Genomic DNA, 10483 nt, shown 5'->3' with positions numbered 1-10483 from the left:
CTTATCTGAAAGGCTATTGAAAGACCCATGCACTGCTTGTTTCATATAAAACTTCAGGCAGATTTTGGTCTGTGCACACAGTGATTTTTAAAAATTTTCTTTTTTTTTTTTTTTTTTTTTTCCAGCCAGCATAGAGAAAACAAACCCCAGCCCTGGAGCAGAAGATAAGCAGCAGAATGCCCTTGCACCTTCTGATTCATACAGCTTAGGTTACATCTCAAGGGACCCAAGGCCAGGGTGAGTATAGATCTGAACTGAAAGCAATGCTGCCCTGTTAATAACATTGATACACAATTTCCATCTGCCTGTTAAGAGGAGAAGGGTGTTTTTCAGCTAATAGGGTGTTTTTTTCATGTAAGATGCCAAGCGACAGTTCCTTCGCAATGATGCATAGTGTTTGGTCTGGCACAGAAGGCTGTCTGATGATAAAATGCCATTTCCTCCTCTCCTCCCTGCCCCACTGAAATCTGTGTTTGATTAGCACCTACGTCTTGTCAGAGCTGGCACCGCAGGCTTGAGAGCAGGGCAAAGTGCCACCTCAGCAGATGGACGTCGGTGCCAGCACTGCTGCTCACACCAGGGAGGGCTCCGGAGGTCTGCAGCCCCCCCGAGCCATCAGGCTGGCAGTACCAATGCTCACTCCCGCTGTGGTGAAGCAGGCGATGACTGTCCCTCTGAAAAATAAGTTTCAGGTCAGCATTGGAACAAGCTTCTGGCCCAGGTCTGCTTTGGGACTGGGCTGGCTTCTTTCAGCACGTGGTACCTTGTCCTGCAGCATCGCTCCACGGGTGCCTCCTGGTGATATGTGCAATAATTCCTGCTTTCTGAAGGTCTGGCTTGATTACATTCCTGGGAAAGAAAGACATTAGGACCTCCTAACAGCCCCTTCTTTGTAGCTAAGTTACAAGGGGACACACTCTGCCCCAAGCCATCCAAGTGAAGGTGGTTGCTTGCTTCTGTTTCCATCTAAATCACCCCAGCCCTTATGCACTGTGCAGACAGATGCCCAGCCACCTTTCACATGCTGTCCTGCCAAAAAGCCACCTGAGAGATTTTTGATGCTCCTGGGTGCAGAGCTGCAGCTGCTGTTGTCCTGAACAGTGAAATCACACATGTAGCATGACTGCATCGTGCTGCCTGCATGTGTGGTCTGTGCATGTGGGATTCATGTCATCAGGTCCCATAGACTTGTACCTGTTTAGATTTATCATTTATCATGAACCGGCTCTTCACTTACAGTGGGTGGGACTTTGATCCTCCAGCCTCCATCTATGGGTTCAGAGAAATTAAAGACTTGGGAAGCCTGTCTACCAGTGCAGACGGAGGCAAAGAAGTTGTTGAGTACCTCAGCCTTCTCTGTATCTGTCGTTGCCAATTCCTCAGATATAGAAACTCCCTCCTAATATAAGAAATTAGCCACCCGTAATCACTTACACACTCCTATTTTCACCCCTCAGTCTATTTTCACAAATGTTAAAGGAGCATGGTGGCCTTCGGGGACTCCTCCTGTCACCCCAGCGCAGCAGCCCGAAGGAAGCTGTGTCCTCCCTCTCTTGTGCTCTTCCTCGAGGCTCTGCGCAGAAGGGATGCCACCTCTTACACAAGGTCTGGGGTATGGCAAAGAAGCGCTCACACAACCCCTAAGAATCGGCAACAGATTTCTTTATTGCCAGGACATCTTGCAGGTAAGCCTGCAAGATGTCCATGGTGTTTGGTGGCTCCAAGCTAATGCCTGGGATGGAGCCTGAGCGACAAGTAGGGAGCTTGCCGGGCACTCCTCCGACGCTGTTGGTGCGCTCAGATGGCACAGAGCAAAGACATGCCAGGGTAGCCACAGATCTGTTCTGGCTGAGGTGGATCCACTTCCATCGGTTCCTCCACATCTGGTGGATCCACCTCCATGGGCTCCACGGTGTTTGGCAGAAGGCTAAGCCAGTCCTTTTCTGGGGCTGCCCAAATGGGATGCCTTCCGTCCGGAATGTTTTCAGGCCAGGGTGCCGAACCACGGGGTTGTCCAGTTCCACCTAGGCCCCATGCCACAGTCCGTTTCATTTCCATGAGTGGGTCCAACACTGCCATCTGGTTTATGGCCATGGCTGGGTCCCACGCTGTGTTCTGGACTATGGGCATGCCTCTGCTCCCCACGGCTGTCCGGCTGACACTCCTGCCTTCTCCCCACGCCACCATTGCACCACTGGTAAGGCCCAGGCCCCCTGTCGCTGTACAGCTGAGGGGCTGGCCTGTTCCCCGCGTCATTGCGGTGCCAATGATAACGCTTATACGTGTCTGTGGACTGGGCGCCAGAGGTCCCCTGGGCACTGGTGTCTCTTGTGCCGCAGGCGCTATCCCTCTGCCCATGACACTTCTCGTTAGCTGCCTTCCTTCTTGGTGCTTCCTTGGACGGCATTGCTGTCCTCGCAGACCAAGGAGGGCCGCTTCTCGCCTTGCTCCTTCTAGCCTTCTTCCTGCCGCGTACGCCAGCTGTCAGAGGACGTAGTAGCTGAGCGAGTGGTGGGCCAGCTGCACAGGTCCTGTTTTATAGGGCCCAGAGCAAAGGCGGGGCAGTGGTGGCCACTGTGACCTCAGCAAGCCTCTGTGATGGAGTGGCCCACGCGTGGCCAAAGGCGGCTGTGGCTCCACACAGGTCTACCCAAAAATTCGTACCATATGACTAAGTGCACAGTCCAAATGCTTCTTGAATTCTGACAGGCTTGGTGCCGTGACTGCGTCCCTGGGGAGCCTGTTCCAGTGCACGACAACCCTCTCAGTGAAGAACCTCTTCCCAATATCCAGCCTGAACCTCCCCTGCCGCAGCTTGACACTATTCCCTCAGGTCCTATCGCTGGTCACTAAAGAGAATAGGTCGGCGCCTGCCCCTCCACTCCCCTTCATGAGGAAGCTGTAGACCGCAATGAGGCCTCCCCTCAGCCTCCTCTTTTCCAGGCTGAACAGGCCAAGTGACCTCAGCCGCTCTTCATACGTCTTCCCCCCTAGGTCCTTCACCATCTTAGTAGCCAAGGAAAGGTTGGACCTGGTGTGTAGGGACATGGTTTAGTGGGTAACACTGGTGATGGTTGGACCGGATGATCTCAAAGGGCTTTTCCAACCTTAATGTTCCTATGATTCTATGATCATTTAGGACCTGGTCCTCCTGGTTGCAGTTGTGGCTGGCAGAGTACTTTTTGTACCTGTCCTACTCTAGATCAATATTGAGGTTGGGAGTGGGGCTGGGCAGGAACTCTGCTGTTATTTTGGGTCATTTTGCCCTATAATCACTACAGCACAGCGTGGCAGCGGCACAGAGAACGACTCCCACTTCTCTCCCTGCCACCTCACTTATATAGGTTCAATCATGTTCTCACTAGAGGCAGTCGAGCTACATTCATTGCACAGTTTGTTTGTGAGCTTGGCATTTTTCATCATTTAATAATATGCAGCAAACAGTTTTTCACACTCTTAGAGCAGCCCCATAAAGCACTGCAACGAGCTTTGGCAGTGATTTTACTCAGCACATTTATTGCATCAGTTGTTAAATAGAGCTGTTTGTGCATCTTAATCAGAAACCTGCCCCTTGTTTTGTTTCCACTAATAGGGGAGAGGGGAGTTGAGGACAAAAAGGGTTTTGGGGGAGGACCCCAGTTGCTTCAAATTGCCATATCATAGCTTTGTTGAATCTCTGCTGGAGGTTCAGCCCCTGTGTTTTAAGGTATAGGGAGCTCTGTTGTTAATTAGGAGCAATTTTAGTCCTGTTTTAGGCAAATGACCTCATTTTGTATAATAACAGTGTATTCACACTGGTGCTATTAGCGGTGTATTCACAGGGTGTCCAGGCAGGCTGTGGCTGGATGTTACCGGGTCTGGCATGGTTTTCTGCTCTCAGTATCACAAACTTCTCAGCATTGCTGGTGTCCCAGGTGACTCAAAGCTGGCAAGGAACAGGCACAGATCTTCATGGCAGGCAATGCATGTTTCTCCAGCTCCCCAACATTTCCATCTGTCTCTGGACTGAGTGTTGGATGGGGCTTGGTTCTTGTGTCTGTTTGGCCAACAGTGGGATCAGCAGCTGGGACCTGGGCGAGTGGTGGGAGCTGCTGTCACCAGAGAGCAGGATGTCTTCTGCTGGGTGTTGTAGCCAGCTCTTACCCTCTTTATATAGCTCTAACCACTAGATGGAGGCACAGATTGATACTCAGGGAGTGCAAGTTCCACCATGGAAATAATTATAATCCCCCATTTTCAGAAATGTTTCCTCCTGGGGTCTCTCAGTTTACCTATAGGATCTACAAAGTTCAGTAGACAGGCAGGATCATTATAGAGACTAATTCACCCATTGTGAAAGTACAAGGAAAGAAACAACAAACACCAAAACAGCAATGCTGGTATGGGATGCTAACATGGGACCCGCTGCTCCAATATGGTGCCAGCAATTGTTCTGGAAGGACATCTTCCAGGACTGCAGTGACATGGCCCCTACCCCTGTTCTTGCCCTCTCAGCTGCCTCTGCACAGCCTCCCTGCCTGCTGCTCGTAGCTGTTTCGGCTATGGTCACTTCTGCTCTCCTGCACGCTCCAGTGGGGTGGCAGTAGGAGCATCTCCATCACCTATGCTCTGGTTAGTGTTGCTCTAACTCGTGGCTAGTGCAGCCCAAACCAACCCTTCTGAGACTCCTCTAATGGGCTTCCGCAGGAACATCCATGCAGCAGAGCATGGCTTGTTGCCTCTCTTCCCTCCTCCTGGCTGGGCAAAGAGCATGGTCTGAGCCTCGTGCACAGCATTCGCCGCACCAGCAGGGCTCTCTGCTTATTTGAACAATGTACCCTCCTGCAACACCCACGTTACCCTTCCAGCGTGAGCAGTCACAGGACAGCTCCAGCTTTCTGGAGCAGAGCTGCTCAGAGCCCAAGGTGAGCTGCTGGCCAAGCTGGTCCTCTCCGGTCCTCTGTGAGCTACAACAGTTTGATGCATATCATGAGCCTAGAGCAGCACATATTGGTAGGGGAGCCACAAAAATGATGAAAAGGTTTTGAGAATTGGGCCTGTGAGAGACAGGCAGGCTCAGGCTGGAGGAAGGATGACTGTTTGGAGGCAGGAGTGCTGTTTGCAACCAGAGAAGAAGCTGTTGTGGGGCAAGTGGGGAGAAATTATCATCATTAGTCACTGACAACAGCATGAGAACTAATGGGCTGGGCTGCAGCAGGGAAACTGCCGGTTAAATGCTAGGAGAAACATCATAGCTCTGAGCAAAAATGGTGCATTTCAAGCTGGTGGAGAGAGTCCATGGCATCCCTGCTCCCAGAGATCGTCAGCACTGGGCAGACCTCTCTCTTGAAGAGAAGAAAATGCCAAGCAAAGCTCCTCTCTCAGGTGCAGAAGAGACCAATGGAGCAGGAGCAGTGGCCCCCTTTCATGCCCACACTGGCCAGCAATGAGGCACCAGCACTTGTCCTGACCTGCTGCCACCAACACAGCTCACATGAGGAGGGGGGACCACAGCTGGTCCTGCTCCGAGGCAAAGGGTCTCCTCACTCGGGCTTTGCAGCTGACTTCCTTCTGCCACATTTTATCCGCGTTGCTTCGCTGCTTGTGGCATGGTGCCTGCTATTTTTGCTACAGAGCAAACCTCATTTAGAAGAAAATCCTGCTGCTGGAGTGCTGGCACAAGATGCTAGAAGGAGAAAGCACCACGGGTAGTCAGCATAACCCCTTCCCCGGTCAAGAGCACTTTCCTTTCCATGCATAAGCCTTTTGGCATCACTGAAATAACCGGGACTAAGATCCAGCTGTTCGACGTGTCTACCCTAACCGAGCTGCATGTGCAGCACCAGCCATGAGTCTTTTTTGGAGGATTTTCTGGCCAACAGCTGAAAAAGCTGCAATGCAAATGCCAGCCAGCCAGCCAGCAGCTCCCACGATCCAGCCGAACAAAGCTGACAAACTTCATTTTTAGCTCTCATCTCAGGACCACACGCTGCAAAGCACAGGGAAATTAGCATCATTAGCGAGGAAACACAGCAGGAGGACTCAGGCCAGTTGGGACATAAACTCCTGGCTCTGAGGTTCATCTCTGTGGCAGTGTCCAGAGGCAGAGCTTCATTCAATCCATGTCCTAAAGGGACATTTTATGCCTGTCTTCAAATCAAAGCTACACCTATACTAGCAGAGATGAAGCAGCAGAGTCTTGCAGAGCAACTCTGTTTCCCCTGGAATAAAGAATTATGCCAGTATAAAGTATTTCTGTAAGGGAATGTGCTACTTGCATAGTTATTAATTCATTATTGGTCATGGCCAAACTCACTCCTCTACTAAGTCATCTATTAAATGAGCCAAATGAAATTTATTAACACAGCGTTGATCATTTAAGTCTTTTAGCATAAAGAAACAGGCATAATGGAATGGAAGCAGAAGTAATAATTTCTTGCCCGGCTTCTGGTCCATGTCCTGTGCTCACAGAGCCCTGTGTTATGGCTTTAATTGTTCCTGAAGCTTCTTCCCTAACAGGCATGGCAGAGTGGCTGGGGGGGGGTGGAATTTTCTGGATTTTTATTTAAAGACAAAGCGAGTTTCCCTATGGACCCGGCCTGAAGTGACTGAAACTGAATCGGAAAAATAGAAGCAAGCCTTGAAATAGCTCTGAGGACTGGTTAGCCGGGAGGAAGAAGTTCTTATCTGGGCAATAGGTATTGTTGCCACATTGGCAATCAGAGGACAGTTGGGCAGCACCCAAGGGAGGACCTGAGCCCTTTGGGGCGCTTCCTAAATCCAGGGGAGCGGAGGCCTCGGGGCCCGCTGGGGCAGGCCGCAGGGCTAAAAACCACTCGCTCCTCGGGGCCAGAGTCAGCAGCAAGCACAAGGCAGCTCCTCGCCTCCACTAGAGGTTGCCCCAGTGTCACTTTTTCGGAAAGAAGCTGCACGTCCCCAGAGGGAAGTGTCTAATCACCGTTTTGTACAATTAGACTCAGCCTTTATGGCGCTCTGATCATTTATGTACGCAGAGCCGAGTTTGTTTCTACTGGAGATAATTTAGCCTCTAGGTAGATGGGGATTTTTTTGTGTGTGAGGTTTTTTATTCTGAATTTGTTTGATGGGGAAGTGCTGCTCTGTTTCCTTCCCGCTGCCCCCCAAATTAAGAAGAAATCATAAATATATCTCGAGGCGAGGCAGGTCTGGGGTAGCAGCACTGCAGACCAAAGGCCCTCACCTCTGAGAGCCCCGCAGACGTGGAGATGGCAGCTGAGTGATGTTTCAAGGATCTCAGTAGCATCTAAATCTTACATTTTACCACGTAAAATGGCAGACAGGTCCCTGAGTGTTAGGCCATGTCAAAGATGCCCAAAGCTCTCAGCTCCTAATGAAGTTAAATAAGATTTAAGCTTCATGGGTCTAAATTACTTTAAATGGGACTTACAAGATTAAGCCGCAGAGACGCGGGGGAGCACAGCCCTTCCTTTCTTCCCATCTTTAATTCAGCGTGGGGACAGACAGCGGTGACAGGAGCCTGCTCGGCGGGGGCTCTGCCGTGTCTCCAGGAAATGTTCCTCAGTGCCATCCGTCACCCGGTGACTCAGCCGGCGATGTGACGAAAAGAGCAGCAGCAGCGCCTGGCCAGGTGGGGAGCGAGGCAGCGGCTTGGTGCAATAGAGCTATCACGGCCAGAAATCTCCGTCAGGTCCCTGCGGTGCAATGTGGTATTAAATCTAAGCTGGGGGGAGAGGGGAGGTACCAAACACGGAGCACCTCAAGTATGAAAACATCAATTAATCCCCTGTTTTCGCTCCTGCGTCAGCACAGTGCCCCGGGGAGCCTCGTCCGCCCCTCACCAGCAATCAACCTATATCAAAGCATCATTAACCATTGTCAAGTCAAAGACATTTTGATTATAAACGAGTCCTAGTGCAGACTTGGAAATGTTTTGCCATTCGCACTGCGCAGTCCTGACATGAAACGAAGCAGCACATGAATTTCTGTCCCGAAGGCTCTGTGGGATTTGCCCCATAACTCCACCTCCTTTGCTGCTACCTGCAATCAAATATTTATTTATTGATATTCAAGAGCTCATAAAATGCTTGCAGAATAACTCTGGAAACACCATTAAGAAGTCGTGTAGTCCACCTCTCTACCCACAGAAGGATCAATTTTAATATCCACAACAGATATTTTTCCTAAACTGCTCCTACAGACCTTCAGTGATGGAGGTGGTATGTTCTCCACAGGCATCCTTTCTAGTGCTTCACCATCCTTACCAATATTACTGCTACATGGTATTACTGTCTGAATCTGTCTCCATGCAATTCAAATCAGCTCCCTCTTGTCCAGTTGATGAAGGATTTTGCATTTACTGGACAAGAGGGGTTGTCACAATTCACCATTGGCAGGTTTACATTTCACTTCAGTGGAGCTCATGAAAGTCTGCAGCCTGAAACGAACATTGATTTTTCGGAGTGTGTCTGGGTTTGCTTTTTGTTATCGGGATACATCTTGCGAAAGTTGAACTAGAAGTTGAAATATCTCTCATATTTATAAATCCAAACCTTTTGGCACTTTGCTGTTGTTATTGCTAGTGGACATAGTGATGATTTTGGTTTTTAAAATAAGATATTTAAGCAGAGATTGACTTTTTCCATGGAAAGTTTAATCATGACACAGGTTTTCTATTTTTTCAATCCAAATTTTAAGATGAAAATATTTGACTAGCAGTAATCAAAAAGGATTTAATGGAGTGGATCTGTCTGGAGTGTCACAAGTTTTCACTAAAACTTTCAAAAGTTAGGGGGGAAAGGAGGTCTTTGCCCCTGCATTTATCCACCAAGATAAACAACCTGATCTCTGAAGTACCAGTCATGCAGGGGCTCTGTTCAGATGCCTCCTGTGAGTAAGCTCTCAAGAAGATAAATGGAGGTTTCCCAGCGAGCAGCTTCTCACTTCAGAGAAGCAGTGCATAGGAAAGCTCTGTGCTGCACTGGGCTTTTCATTACTTTTGAGTGGCACTTTTAAAAACACAGCTGTAAACATAAATTCCCCTCACCCCCATCCCTACGCTTTTGGAGGTGAGGGCAGAGGTTTAGCAGCCTTCTCCCCATCCTTGGTCCAGTGGTTGGGACAGGGGGATGGTTTCTGCACAGGACATTATGGTGGCTTCTGGAGGACATATGTCCTGTGTTGTGAGATACTGCCTGAGAGAAACTAGGCATGGGTGAGGCTAAGCTATTGAGCTATGTCCCCGACAAAGCCAACTTCATCACAGCTTCTTGTGTCCCAGAAGACCATTCTGGACTCTCCCAAACTTTAAACCAAAGACTGAACCTCTCACACACTCATTTTCTGCCCCTGGCTTTCTGTTGCTACCAACAATCCTCTTCCTTTGTATCCATGCCTGTGACAGGAGAACTGCAGGGAAACATTTTCTTGAAAATGTTATGATGAAAAAAAAAAAAAAAGAAGAAGAAGAAAATCAGTTATTTGAAGTGGCTGGGTTCTGGAGTGTAGGAGCTTGTTTGTTATTTATTTGGATGAAAAAAAAAAGCACAATTCATATTGTTCACAGCAATGAGGTGACAGTAATGGCCCAACATATGCAAAACATATGCTTTCCCATCCGGCTGCAGAAAACAGCCCTTATATTTTTATTCCAAGGTCAAGAATTTACCAGGGTGTACAGATAAGCTTGTGTTCATCTTCAGTGAGGAAAGACTGGATGTGAACAATTTCAGAAACATCCCGTGAGTCTTATGCAGGCAGATTTCCCCAAAGAACAGCTTCTCTGAGCTGCGATGCACCAGGCATCTTCTGACAGTGAACCACGATGCATGTGATCATGTGCCCTCCTGGATGCATTCACATAACTCATATTCCAAAACTAGGTGCTGTGCAAAACAGACAGAGCTGGGATAACGTAGGAGGGACAGCAGTTTATACTCAGACAACTGCAGTTGAGATCATTTGGGGGCCGTAATTACCAGGGCTGGAAGAAGGACTGTGAAGCATCTGGCCTCTCTTCTGCTGATTTTCAAGGGGTTCAAGCCATGCCCAGGCTGTGCACAGACCAGGATGAAGTCGGTTTTGGCTGAGCACTGGGGTGGCTGGAGCAAGAGTCTGGGCTAACAGATACAGATGGTCCAGCGAGGTCTTCACGGCTCAGGGTAGACCCTTGAGCCTTGCTGCTCAGCAATGGGGGAATTAAAGTCTCTTCACCGCCGATGCTGACCCTGAAGAAGGTTTAATATGTCTCAACAGTGTTTACTACAGAATAAAAGGAGGTTATTCCCCTCTTCTGCAAGGAGGAAGGAAAGTCTGTCCCTTCCCCACCGGGTGCTGGAATCACGACTCCGACAGCTTTCACCAGAGGAGACCCATGACTGCCACTGTCAGTGGCCCTGCATCAGGAGCACAGTCGTTTATAGTCCTGCAAGCTCGGACATCTTCAGACATCAGTGATTTCCTTGTGACCAGTAAGATCTCAGAGTGCAGCTCACCGGGCAGCTCCAAA

Source organism: Cygnus atratus, chromosome 23 (genome assembly GCF_013377495.2).
Source record: "Cygnus atratus isolate AKBS03 ecotype Queensland, Australia chromosome 23, CAtr_DNAZoo_HiC_assembly, whole genome shotgun sequence".
NCBI classification, from domain to species: Eukaryota; Metazoa; Chordata; class Aves; order Anseriformes; family Anatidae; genus Cygnus; species Cygnus atratus.
This window is presented reverse-complemented; position numbering follows the sequence as displayed.